General features: G+C 42.1%; 1 protein-coding gene across 1 annotated transcript in view; it reads left to right on the forward strand.

The window, feature by feature from the left end:
* PKD2 (polycystic kidney disease 2 (autosomal dominant)) overlaps positions 1–13,957 on the forward strand; it is a 71,095-nt gene that overhangs the window by 6,876 nt on the left and 50,262 nt on the right. The window contains exon 2 of the mRNA XM_011951829.1: positions 5,269–5,382. The gene's annotated coding sequence lies outside the window, so the exon portion shown is untranslated. The remainder of the gene's footprint in view (positions 1–5,268; positions 5,383–13,957) is intronic.

Here is a 13,957-nt window from a genome sequence, read left to right on the forward strand (position 1 = left end):
CCCCACATCTACAAAAATTAAAAACTTAGTTGGACTTGGTAGTATGTGCCTGTAGTTTAAGCTACTTGGGAGGCTGAGCTGAGGCAGGAGGATTGCTTGAGCCCAGGAGGCTGCAATGAGCCGAGATCACGCCACTGCACTCCAGCCTGGGCGACAGAGCGAGACTCCATCTCAAAAAAAAAAAAAAAAGAATTCAGGATTCAGGCCAGGCACAGTGGCACACACCTTTAATCCTAGCTGCTTAAAGAGACTGAGGCGGGAAGATTGCTTGAGCCTGGGAATCCGAGACCAGCCTGGGCAACATAGCAAGACACTGTCTCAAAAAAAAAAAAAAGAAAAAAAGAAATTCAAGATTCAGGAGTCAATATTACTTAAGGTAGCAACTGTCTTTTCTATAGAAAATGGACAAATACAGATAAAAAGCCACTTCCCTTTCTAAAAGTGTCCCTGCAATTCAAATGAATACTAGGAAGGATTGTATTCATTCTTGTAAATGAGACTCACATGTGTCTTAGCACAAAAGGAGAATTCTTTTATGATATAAATACACTGAGAATTTGGTCAGGCTATCACAATGAACTGATAGTTCATACGGATTTGAGTCTTTATACCGCTCTGAAATCTGGACCAACTGGGCCTCCAAAAGGCCATTTTGCAGATCTGGGCTTGTTTCTGAAGCTACAGACAGGCCGCTTCCAGGCACTCGAAGTGCTCCACAAGTAATATTTCTAATTCCCAGGACAACCCCACAAAAAGGTACTCTTACTCCATTTTTAAATGAGGAAGCAGAGGCTCATGATGTCAGGTAAGCTTTCTCAGCTCCCAAGTGGTTAAGCCCTCAGTTTAATATATCATTTGACTCCAAAGCCCTGTGTTGCACTATGCCTTGATAATAGGCCATACGGGTTTCATGTATTTCAGATGGGGCAGGGTAGTGTGAGGTGAAAGATCCACAATTAACCTTTTAACCATGGAACTGAAATACTAACAGATGAAGTGATACAATAGCTGGAATTAATTCCAAAATAATCGGGGTGGTAATGGTCTGTGGCCTGTTAGGAACCGGGGCGCAGAGCAGGAGGTGAGCAGCAGGCTAGTGAGCATTACTGCCTCCTGTCAGATCAGCAGTGGCATCAGATGGGTGAGGATGTAAATGAACTAGGATTGGCATTGAGTTGAGATTGTTGGATCTAGGTGATAGATTTGTCATTATATCACTCTCTCTTTGTGATATTTCTGATATTTTCTAAAATAAAAAGTTGTAGTTATTTATTTATTTATTTATTTATTTAGACGGAGTTTCACTCTTGTTGCCCAGGCTGGAATGCAGTGGTGTGATCTCGGCTCACTGCAGCCTCCGCCTCCCGGATTCAAGCGATTCTCCTGCCTCAGCCTCCCGAATAGCTGGGATTACAGCCTCCCGAGTAGCTCGCCACCATACCCAGCTAACTTTTGTATTTTTAGTAGAGACGAGGTTTCACCGTGTTGGTCAGGCTGGTCTCAAAACTCCTGACCTCAGGTGATCCACCCACCTCAGCCTCCCAGAGTGCTGGGATTACAGGCATGAGCCACCGCACCCAGCTAATAAAAAGTCTTTGAAAGGATTTAGATAAAATAGTTGGAGAAATGACATTTTTGTTCAAAGCCAACTGTTTATGTTTGGAATATCTTTTGTGCTTGGAGTTCTCCATTACAGAGTTCCCTAGTGTTCATATTAAGAAGTGACATTGTGCAGAGGAATGTACTGTTTAGATCAGCAGTCCCCAGTCTTTTTGGCACCAGGGACTGGTTTCATGGGAGACAATTTTTCCACAGACCTGGAGTGGGAAGTGTTTGGGGATGAAACTGTTCCACCTCAGATCATCAGGCATTAGTGAGATTCTCATAAGGAGCGGACAATCTAGATTCCTCACATGCGCAGTTCACAATAGGGTTGTCACTCCTGTGAGAGTCGAATGCCACCGCTGATCTGACAGGAGGCAGGGCTCCAGCGATAATGCTTGCTCGCCTGCAGCTCACCTCCTGCTGTGGGGCCGGGTTCCTAACAGTTTATGGACCAGTACCCATCTGCAGTCTGGGGACTGAGGACCGTGCTTTAGATGATGTACTCTGGCTTTGCGTTCTGGCATTAGCTAAGCACCCTCTTAAAGGAAGTCGAGTCTGTACTTATTCCGTGTTCTCCCTAACAGCTGGAAACATTGAATACCTGCAATGCTGGGAAGTTACTCCCACCACAACTAGAACATCTGTGGGAAAGACAACAATTGATTTTGAAGAATGTCATCAATTTGCACATGATTCCGTCCTTAACCATTCTTATCCTAACAGCTCTGCCAAACATGAAGAATAGTTGGCTGCAGGACAGCTATTTTTCCTACTTGTAGATGCAACTATTTCTCACCCATCCGGATGTAAAAGGTCCCTGTACGCTAAGATTGGTCCTACATACACACCCAATGGGAAAATGGGATGAAAAACTTAAAGCAGTAAATATTTGAGGAAGTAGATAGAGTAATTTAGAAAAAGAAAATACACAGGGCCAAGCACAGTGGCTCACATCTGTAATCCCAGCACTTTGAGAGGCCAAAGCGAGAGGATTGCTTGAGCCCAGGAGTTTGAGGCCAGCCTAAGCAATGTAATGAGACCCCACATCTACAAAAATTAAAAACTTAGTTGGACTTGGTAGTATGTGCCTGTAGTTTAAGCTACTTGGGAGGCTGAGCTGAGGCAGGAGGATTGTTTGAGCCCAGGTGGTCAAGGCTGCATTGGGCCGTGATTGTGCCAGAGTATTCCAGCCTGGGTGATAGAGTGAGAGTCTGTCTCAAAAAAAAAAAAAAAAGAAAGAAAATATATGGATGTATATAATATAAAAATATAAGGGAGGCCGAGTGCAGTGGCATGCCTCTAATCCCAGCACTTTGGGAGGCTGAAGCAGGAGGATCACTTGAGGCTGAGAATTCGAGACCAGCCTGGGCAACATATTGACACCTCATCTCTGCAAAAAATCAAAAAATGAGGTGGAAGGGTGGCTTGAGCCCAGGAGGTCTTCAGTGAGCTATGATTGCATCACTACACTCCAGGCTGGGTAACAGAGAGAGAGACCCTGCCTCAAAATAAATAAATTCATACATATGAGGACTTGTTTCTTTCCCTTTGAAGTGTTTCATTCAAAGGCTAGAATTAAATTGCCATAGGTCATCACAAGTTTAGCTTGAATAAATTATTATTATTTTTTTTCGAGATGGAATCTTACTCTGTCACTCAGGCTGGAGTGCAGTGGTATGATCTTGGCTCACTTCAACCTCTGTCTCCCGGGTTCAAGTAATTCTCCTGCCTTAGCCTCCCATGTAGCTGGGATTACAGGCGCCCACCACCACACCTGGCTAAGTTTTGTATTTTTAGTAGAGACGGGGTTTCACCATGTTGGCCAGACTGGTCTCGAACTCCAGACCTCAAGTGATCTACCCGCCTCAGCCTCCTAAGTGTTGGGATTATAGGCATGAGCCACCGCACCCAGCCTAGTTTGAAGAAAATTTGATAGGAGTTTGTTTTTTCTATTTATAGGCCAAGCAATACCATGTATAAATACTAAGAATCATGGCTGTTCCTTAGTGCCTAGTTGTTTATAAACCATGAGAAAGAATGAAATCATTGACGAAGTGAGACAGGGCAACAGTGTTTCCTGGGAGTAAAGAGACAGCAGTCTCTGTTGACATATATTTTGGGCCTGGCCTCCAAAAGAAATTTACCCAAAGCAGTGGTGTGTTTGTGTCCAGGCTACCGAGCCTAATCTTTGGCTGCCTCTGTGTTATTCTAAGTTGTAATTTTCCGTGTCATCTAAATTTGTAATAATTCTTTAGTATGATAGTGTTTCAGTGAACAAACATTCTGCTTGCTGCATTTCTTCTGAGTGAGTAATTCCCTGACAACTACCAGATCTTGGCAGAAGCAAAGTTGGTCATAAGTTATGCTCCACTCTCAGTGTTGGTGAAACGTGTGATGCGTAACACAGTGTTTTTGAATTCAGTGCTGATTTTCCTAAAGGACATTTGGGAGGAAAAAAGAAAAGAAAAGGGAATACCCAAATTCAGGAATAGAACTTATATATTATTATAAGACTTAAAAAATACATGAACACTAATGATGAACTCATTTCTTCGAAGTAAAAGACCTTATGCTCTTTTTCCCATTTCTCTGTGTGGCTTGATTATGGTGAAAGTGGCTATGTGAGTTTCCATTATTGAAGGAGTTAAGGTCTGTGGAATCAAAGTGTGAGACAACATGCAGGGACCAGGTTGGTTTCCATTTAACGGCCAACCTAATGTAACTGAAAGGATTGAGAGGTTTGTCTTTTTTGGAAAATATTAAGGTTCTTCCAAGTAACCAGCAATGTGACTTTACCACACTGTTCATTAACGGGGGTTTGGATGATGACCACCATGTCTGCTGCTGACTGAGTCCAAAACTTGCGGTCACTCTCTCCAGCAAGCTCATGGAGGGTTACGTCATCTTCACTCAGCCAGCCCAACGCTTTTTCCATCTGCTAAAACGTAGAACATGGTTGCTGATTCTACTCTTTCTACAGAGAGAGAGGGAACATGGATGAGTTGCTGCTTTTAAAGATTGTATGTTAATTGCTTTTTTAAAAATCTGCTAAGCCAAGCACGCTTAGTGTAATCAGTCACCATGGAGTTTTTTAATAGGACAGCTTCTGCTCTTACAGAGCAGAGCTTTTATGCCAGTGGGTTAGAAGCATAACATGTTTCTATGTTGAAACGATTCTCCAGCAAGGACTTCTTTTCATCAGGGGTGACCTAAAAGGTATTACTTGAAATATAGTTACATCATGTTCTTAACTGGGTTTAGTAGTGGGATAATTACAAGGTTGTATCCACCTCAAATGGGAAGAACTGATACGTTTTGCACAATTATTTAACTCCTCTGTTAGGCCTTCCTTATTTCCTGTTCTCTTTTTAAAATTTGACTAAGATACTCCTAATGGGCTTGGGAGCCTATAAAATGATCAGGATTGTTGCCTTATGTTTTGCATGTTTGGGGTAACAGTGGAGCCAGATGTAGTCTTAAATAAAAGGTAGGCCTACAAAACCAGTTTCTCGGTTGCATTCAAAATGTGATTTAAAAAAAAAAAAAGGGAGACTCTCCCTTACAGGTGATACTGTTTAGTTTGTTCTTTATTTTCCCTTTTGCCATTCATGAGATTTCTTAAATAAAATGACATCTTTTCTTTTTTTCATTATTATTTTAAAGGTCTCTGGGGAACAAGACTCATGGAGGAAAGCAGCACTAACCGAGAGAAATACCTTAAAAGTGTTTTACGGGAACTGGTCACATACCTCCTTTTTCTCATAGTCTTGTGCATCTGTAAGTACAATATTTCCTTCCACTAATGGGAAAGTTTTGAAAAGATTTGACCTGTCCAAATCATCATTAAAAGGAAGTGTCTATGCACCAGAGGGGCAACTCGGAAGTTACCTTCTTACCTTTTTTTTTTAATTTGAATTTTTTTTTTATTTGGGCATTTGTTTATTGACTATCTTCCTATGGTAGAATGCAAGCTTTATAAGAAAAGGGACATGATTTGTTCTCTGCTATAACCCCATTTCCCAAAACTGTGGATGGCAACAGAAGGCTCTGAAAAATGTGCAAGAAAGAATTTGACCAAGTGCTAAGTGACTGTGGACTTGCATTTAGCATGGGAAGGGAAAGACAAAGAGTTCAATTCCAATTTAGAATTGGGTCAGGTTCTCTTCTGTACTCTGGTAAACATTAATTAAAAATCAGCATTATCTGACCAGCCAGTTCATTGTCAGTGGTGACGATTTTCACTATGAGATACTTATGGCAACTTGCCAGACACCAAGAAACCAAGTTAGAGGATTTTTGTATTAGATTTCTTAACAATGAATACAGTGTCACTATTATTACAGTATCATCATTATTGTCATACTGTTACTGTATCAGGTAACATAAAGTCTGCATAAGAATTATTTCCAGAAAAATGACTTTCCAAACTTAACTTTCAGAAAATACAAATAATCCTACTAATATTGCTTTTATTGGCGTATACATGTAAAAGTCCTCTTCTTTTAGATTTGGATAGGTTGTGTCATTGCCTCATTTTAATTCATTATTTCTTGTCAGTCTTTAATAATTGCTGGACTTTTACTCCACAAGAAACTTGCTATAGGCCAGTCTCTTTCCTGTTCTTTTCTTCTTTCAGTTTGTCTTCCCATCCTCTGGTAGGGGGAGGGGAGGGACGCCTGAGCTAGATTAGCTGTAGGAACCATTTGTCTCAAAGTCCAGAAAGCCACAGGTGATGGATTTGTCCTCTGAATCAAAAGGGCGTTTGATGATGGATTTCTGTCACGTCTCATCTAAAGTCTTCGCGAGAACAGATGAATAAGCAGATTTATGACCCCAGAGCCTCCTACCAAACTCCTCTGATAAAAGTGTTCCTTTTTTTTTTTTTTTTTTTTAAATTAGAAACAGAGTCTTGTTCTGTTTCCCAGGCCAGAGTGCAGTGGCACAATCACAGCTCACTGCAGCCTGGAATTCCTAGGCTTAAGTGATCCTCCCACCTCAGTCACCCAAGTAGCTGGGACCACAGCTGCATACCACAATGCCCAGCTAACTTTTAAAAACTTTTGTAGAGGTGGGGTCTCACTTTGCTGCCTATTCTGGTCTCCAACTCCTAGCTTCAAGTGATCCTCCTGCCTCAGAAGTGCTGGGATTATAGGCATGAGCCACTGCACCCAGCCTGGATGTGATATTTTTATGTTTTAAATTGTTAGAGTTTAGAAACTGAGATTGAGTTTGTTGCCTGCGTTAAAATGGTGCTTAAATATTAAACGGCAGAGGCCTTAAATATTAACAAGTTGATTAGAATTACTAAGTTCTTTTCAAGCTTTACATATACAGACAAATTTCTTATACAAAATAGAAGGTAACCCCTGTACATAAGTCTAGAATTTCAGCAGTCCCCCAAACTGACTGAGCATTAGAATCACTCAGTGATTTTAAAATACACATGTGGTTTGCCCAGATCCACTAACAGAGCCTCCATAATATAACCTAGAGAAACAAGTTTTCAGATACAGTGATAAATTTGGAAAGTAAGCCAGAGAAGTAAGCTGAAGACAGAGAGTTTTAGGAAACATGCCTAAAGTCACATTTGAATTGGTTTTCTTGTTTATTTGATAATATTGTTGCTTTTTGTTCTTTTTCACACGAATCACATTTTATTTCTTATGTGAGTAGCTATATATTTAAAAATTTTGTTTTTGGAATATGGTAGGATCTCTGGTTAGGAAGATATCCTAGCAATCATATGGTCTGACCTTACTGAATACTAAAATTCTCTTAAACATCCCTCTCGTATGGTTACTCATCCTGCCTCTGATTGAACAAGAGTCCCAAGTTAAGGGACTTAGTTCTTTGAAATCGTTCATTTCATTTTTCTATAGCTATGTTAGAAAGTTCTTCCTTCAGTGAAGCCAGAGTCTGTCTCTTGTAACTTCTACCCAGTTGCACCCTCCAAACCTACCTATACCAAGTATCTTTTTTCCATGTTGCTTTTCCAATTCAGCTCTTCAGAAGTTTGGAGACAAATACCTAATCTCCCCTAAGCCTTCTTCAGGTTAAGCCTTTCTAGTTCATCCAACTGTTGATTATGTGATTAGAGACACAAGTTTGAGTGACTCCCTTGATGGAAAGTCCCTCTGGTGCATGTTCTGTTCATCAGAGTCCCTGAGAAAGCACACGAGCCTCACCACGGTGAGTGGGGCCATGAGATTCCTAAACCAGACGCTACACTGTGGCTTGTGCAACCTATCATGGCCAGACTCATGAGACTGTCTCATCATATAAATAATTCCTTAGTCTCTTCACCAAGAAGTGTGAAGCACTGTATCCCCCAGCTATATGTGAGCTAGCCTGGGACCATAGTGGAGGACTCCTCTTTCAACCCTGTTAAATTTCATCTCGTTAGGATCTGCCCATTTTTCCATTCTGTTGAAATTATCTTGGATCTGGATTCATTCATCTCAACATCAGCTACTCCCCGAAGCCTCACAGTATCAGCAGAGTTATTATCTGTATCCATATCCTTGTAAATTATTAAACCAAAAAAGATTGGTCTAAGAATATCAGTCCATTAATCAAGGCTCTTTGGTTGGAGTTCACTTCATTATATTATCATCCAGCTCAGGGTGTTCATAAACAAGATGATAGGAAAGACTTCTCCAAATGCCTGTCTGAGTAATTCCACCATTCCTCTGATCTGTGAGCTGTTGACAAGATTAAAAAGGAAGTGAGAATAACCAGGCAAGGTTTACTCCTAGCAAAACCTTACTGGCTTCTAGTGACTGAGTCCTTTCCCTATCGCTTACCAGCTATCCTTTTAATTACTGGTTTTAACATCTTGCCAGCAATGTCAATATCAAATTACCAAGAATATCAAACTCATTACTCTGTATGTAAATGAGATAGTATATTTACCCCTATGCCTTGGGTATTAGGCTGTTCTTGCATTGCTGTAAATACCCGAGACTGGGTAATTTATAAGAAAAGAGGTTTGGCCAGGTACTGTGGCTCATGCCTGTAATCCCAGCACTTTGTCAGGCCGAAGCAAGTGTATTGCTTGAGCCAAGAGTTCAAACTTAGCCTGGACAACAAGGTGAAACCACCTCTCTACAAAAAATACAAAAATTAGCTGGGCATGGTGGCATGCTCCTGTAGTCCCCGTGACCCAGGAGGCTGAAGTGGGAGGATTGTTTTGAAGCTGGGAGTCAGTGATTGCAGTGAGCTGTGATTGCACCACTGCACTCCATCCAGCCTGGGCGACAGAGCAAGATCCTGTCTCAAAAATAAATAAATAAATAATAAATAAATAAAAAGAAAAGAAAGAAAAGAGATTTAATTGGCTCATGGTTCTGCAGGCTGTAGGGGAGGCATAGCTCCAGCATGTGCTTCTGGGGAGGCCTCAGGAAGCTGTTACTCTTGGCGGAAGGTGAAGCAGGAGCTTGCACATCATGTAGCAAAAGCAGGAGCAAGAGAAAGAGTGGGGCGGGGAAGAAGCCACACACTTCTAAATGACCAGATCTCATGAGAAATCACTCGTTACCTCAAGGATGGTACCAAGAGGATGATACTAAATTATTCCTGAGAAATCCACCCCCATGATCTGATCACCTTGTACCAGGCCCCACCTTCAGCATTGGGGATTACATTTCAACATGAGATTTGGATGGGGACAACATGCAAACTATATCACCTTGCATAGAAGGTGATTTTAGGGTTTTAGGGTAGGTAGGGTTTTAGAAAGCAGTTTGACATAGTAAGAAGAGTACAGGTTTTTTTGCATCAGACAGACCTGAGTTCAAATCCCAGCTCCACCGCTAACATGCTAGGTAAATGTGGGCAAGTTAATTAACCTTTCTAAGCCTTTGTTTCCTGACTCGTAAAACAAGTATTTGGAAATATCATTGTGAAGGTTAGAAATAATACATGGAAAGTTCCTAGGATGCTGTCTGTCATACAGCAGTAGTAGTAAGAAGTTATACTTACCAAAGATTGTTGAGAATGACAGAATTATCTCAGTTCGAAGAGCTATCATTTCTGGAGCTCAGATTCAGATTGATTTGGGCAGCTAACTGCTCACCAAGAGCTTATTTTCCATCTTACCAATGAAAGTTATGTCCCCTGTGTTTTAAAAATCAGTCTACTTAACCAAGAGAACAGAAATGACATGAGAATTAAGTAATCTAACTTTCTCTGTAATTTAGGATTTATTCCTACTAGAAACCTGAGAGTTGCTATGAATTCACCATTAAGCACTTACTAATATACATGGGTTACTGTTATAAATAGCAATAGTATTGCTATTGTGTGAGTTGGGTGTTGAAGTTAAAGAAAGGAATAAATAATATTTAGAAGATCTTTGAAAACAGTGGCTGTGTACAGTGGCTCATGCCTATAATCTCAGCACTTTGGGAGGCTGAGTCAGGCAGATCACTTGAGGTTAGGAGTTTGAGACCAGTCTGGACAACATGGCGAGACCTTGTCTGTGCAAAATATACAAAAATTAGCCGGGCATGGTGGCATGTACCTGTAATCCCAGCTACTTAGGAGGCTGAAGCACAAGAATCACTTAAACCTGGGAGGCAGAGGTTGCAGTGAGCCGAGATTGTACCACTGCACTCCAGCCGGGGCAGTAGAGTGGGACTCTGTCTCAAAAGAAAGAAAGAAAGAAAGAAAGAAAGAAAGAGAGAGAGAGAGAGAGAGAGAGAGAGAGAGGGAGGGAGGGAGGGAGGGAAAGAAAGAAAGAAAGAAAGAAAAAGAAAATGCAAGGAAGGTATTTGGTGAATGTATAATAAAAATACATTTACCATTTCCTTTTTCTGTGTTCTCTACTCATTCTATAAAATTGAGTAAAGTTTAAACACAATAATAGAAACCACAGAAGTTAGCTGAGTCAACATTAAATAAATGTAATATTTCTGTCAAAGAAATAGGCAACATTAAAAAGCAGAAAAGCAATTACAAAGAATGATTATAAGAAACATCACAAAGGATTAATATTTTAACACGTGAAACTCAAAAATCACTGAGAAAAACAGTAGACTTCCATAAATATTTTACAGAGTAGAAAAAATAGGCTCGGCACAGTGGCTCATGCCTGTAATACCAGCATTTTGGGAGGCCGAGGAGGGTGGATCACGAGGTCAGGAGTTCAAGACCAGCCCGGCCAAGGTGGTAAAACCCCGTCTCTACTAAAAATACAAAAATTAGCCAGGCGTGGTGGCAGGTGCCTGTACTCCCAGCTACTCAGGAGGCTGAGGCAGAGAATTGCTTGAACCCTTAAACCCGGGAGGCGGAGGTTGCAGTGAGTTGAGATCACACCACTGCATTCCAGCCTGGGTGACAGAACGAGACTCTGTCTCAACAACAACAACAAAAAACAATCCAGGGGCAGGCACAGTGGCTCATGCTTATAATATCAGTACTTTAGGAAGCCAAGGTGAGAGGATCACTTGAAGCCAGGAGTTCAAGGCCAGCCTGGGCAACATAGCGAGACTTTGTCTCTATTAAAAATTTTAAAATTAGCCAGGCATGGTGACGCACACCTGTACTCCCAGTTACTTGGGAGCTTGAGGCAGGAGAACTGCTTGAGCCCAAGTTTGAGGCTGCAGTGAGCTATGATTGGACCACTGCACTACAGCCTGAGCTGCAGAGTGAGACCTTGTGTCAAAAAAGTAAAAAAATAAAAATCATCCAGGCATGGTGGCACATGCTTGTAGTCCCAGCTACTCAGGAGGCTGAGGCAAAAGGATCACTTGAACCTGGGAGATGGATACCACTGTGAGCTGTGGTAATGCCACTGTACTCCAGCCTGGGTGACAGAACGAGACTCTGTCTCAAAACAAATAAAAGAAAATAAAAATAAATACAATTTATTCAAATACAAAAGTGATATGGTTTGACTCTGTGTTGCCACCCAAATCTCATCTCCAATTGTAATCCCCATGTATTGACGGAGGTTCCTGGCAGGAGATGATTGGATCGTGGGGACGGTTTCCCCTATGCTGTTCTCATGATAGTGGGTGAGTTTTCATGAGATCTGGTTGTTTGATAGGTGTCTGGCACTTACCCCTTCTTTTTCTCTCTCCTGCTGCCTTATGAAGAAGGTGCTTCCTACATCCTTTGCCTTCCACCATGATTTTAAGTTTCTTGAGGTCTTCCCAGCCATTCAGAACTGTAAGGCAATTAAACCTCTTTCCTTTCTAAATTACCCAGTCTCAGGCAGTTTTTTATAGCAGTGTGAAAATGGTCTAATATAGAGACTTGGTACCAGGAGTGGGGTACTGCTATAAAAATAACCTGAAATTATGGAAGCAACTCTGGAACTGGGTAACAGGCAGCAATTGGAACAGTTGGAGGGCTCAGAAGAAGACAGGAAGATGTGGGAAAGTTTGGAACTTCCTAGAGACTTGTTGAATGGCTTTGACCAATACACTGATAGTGATATGGACAATGAAGTCCAGGCTGAGGTGCTCTCAGATGGAGATGAGGAACTAATTGGCAACTCGAGTAAACGTCACTCTTGCTATGTTTTAGCAAAGAGACTGGTGGCATTTTTCCCCTGCCCTAGAGATCTGTGGAGCTTTGAACTTGAAAGAGATGATTTAGAGTATCTGGCAGAAGAAATTTCTAAGCACCAAAGCATGACCTGGCTTTTCCCTCACATACAGTTATATGTGCTCACAAATGGATGGTTTGAAATTGGAACTTATGTTTAAAGGAGAAGCAGAGTGCAACAAAAATTTAGGGAGTTTGCAGCCTGACCATGTGGTAGAAAAGAAAAACCCATTTTCTGGGGAGAAATTCAAGCTGGCTGGAGAAATTTGCATTAGTAACGTGAGTTGCCACGACAGTGGGGAAAATGTCTCCAGGGCATTTCAGAAAATCTTCAGGGCAGACCCTGGCAACACAGGCCTGGAGCCTAGAAGGGAAAAATGGTTTTATGAGCCAGGCCCAGGACCCAACTGTTCTGTGCAGCCTTGCGACATGGCACCCTGTGTTCCAGCCACTCCAGCTCCAGCTGTGGCTAAAAGGAGCCAAGGTACAGCTGGACCATTGCTTCAAAGGGTGCAAATCCCAAGCATTGGCAGCATTACAAGGTGTTGGGCCTTTGGGTGCACAGAAGACAAAAGTTGAGCTTTGGAAGCCACTGCCTAGATTTCAGGGGATTTATGGAAACACCTTGATGTCCAGGCAGAATTCTGCTGCCGGGGCAGAGCCTTATGGAGAACCTCTACTAGGGCAATGCAGAGGGGAAATGTGGGGTTGGAGCTCCCACACTGGGGCACTGCCTCGTGGAGCTGTGAGAAGAGGACTACCATCCTCCAGACCCCAGAATGGTAGATCCACTGACAGATTGTGCTCTGTGCTCAGAAAAGCTGCAGACACACAATGCCAGCCTGTGAAAGCAGCTGTAGGGGCTGTACCCTGCAGAGCCACAGAGGTGGAGCTGTCCAAGGCCATGGGAGCCCACTCCTTGCATTCGTGTGCCCTGGATATGAGAAAGGGAATCAAAGCAGATTTTGGAGATTTAAGATTTCATGAATGCCCTGTCGAGTTTCAGGCTTAAATGGGGCCTCTGACCCCTTTGTTTTGGCCAATTTCTCCCATTTGGAATGGGAACATGTACCCAATGCCTGTACCCCTGTTGTGTCTTGGAGGTAACTAACTTGCTTTTGATTTTACAGACTCGTAGGTGGAAGGGACTTGCCTTATATCAGATGGGGCTTTGGACTTGAACTTTGAGTTAATGTTGGAATGAATTAAGACATTGGGGGACTGTTGGGAAGGCATGTTTGGTTTTGAAATGTGAGAAGGACGTGAGATTTGGGAGGGGTCAGGGGTAGAATGATATGGTTTAGCTCTGTGTCTCCACCCAAATCTCATCTCCAATTGTAAGCCCCATGTGTCAAGGGAGGGACGTGATGGGAGGTGACTGGATCATGGGGCCAGTTTCCCCCATGCTGTTGGCATGATAGTGAGGGAGTTCTCATGAGATCTGGTTGTTTGGTAAGTGTCTGGGGCTTCCCCCTTCTCCCCCGCTCTCCTGCTGCCTTGTGAAGAAGGTACTTGCTTCTCCTTTGCCTTCTGCCATGATTCTAAGTTTCCTGAGGTCTCCCCAGCCATTCAGAACTGTAAGTCAATTAAGCCTCTTCTCAGGCAATTCTTTATAGCAGTGTGAAAATGAACTACTACAGAAAGTATTTAACTTTAAACTCAGTAGTATCCAAAGAAGTAATGAAAATGGAGAACTGAACAACAAAATCATAGTAAAATGTGGTGTGTACTAGGACAGGAAGAGCCCTTTTAAGAAGAGATCTATGTATTTCCATTTATTTATCTCTGAAAGAAGGAAACT

This window comes from Colobus angolensis, unplaced genomic scaffold, assembly GCF_000951035.1.
Source record: "Colobus angolensis palliatus isolate OR3802 unplaced genomic scaffold, Cang.pa_1.0 Scaffold328, whole genome shotgun sequence".
NCBI classification, from domain to species: Eukaryota; Metazoa; Chordata; class Mammalia; order Primates; family Cercopithecidae; genus Colobus; species Colobus angolensis.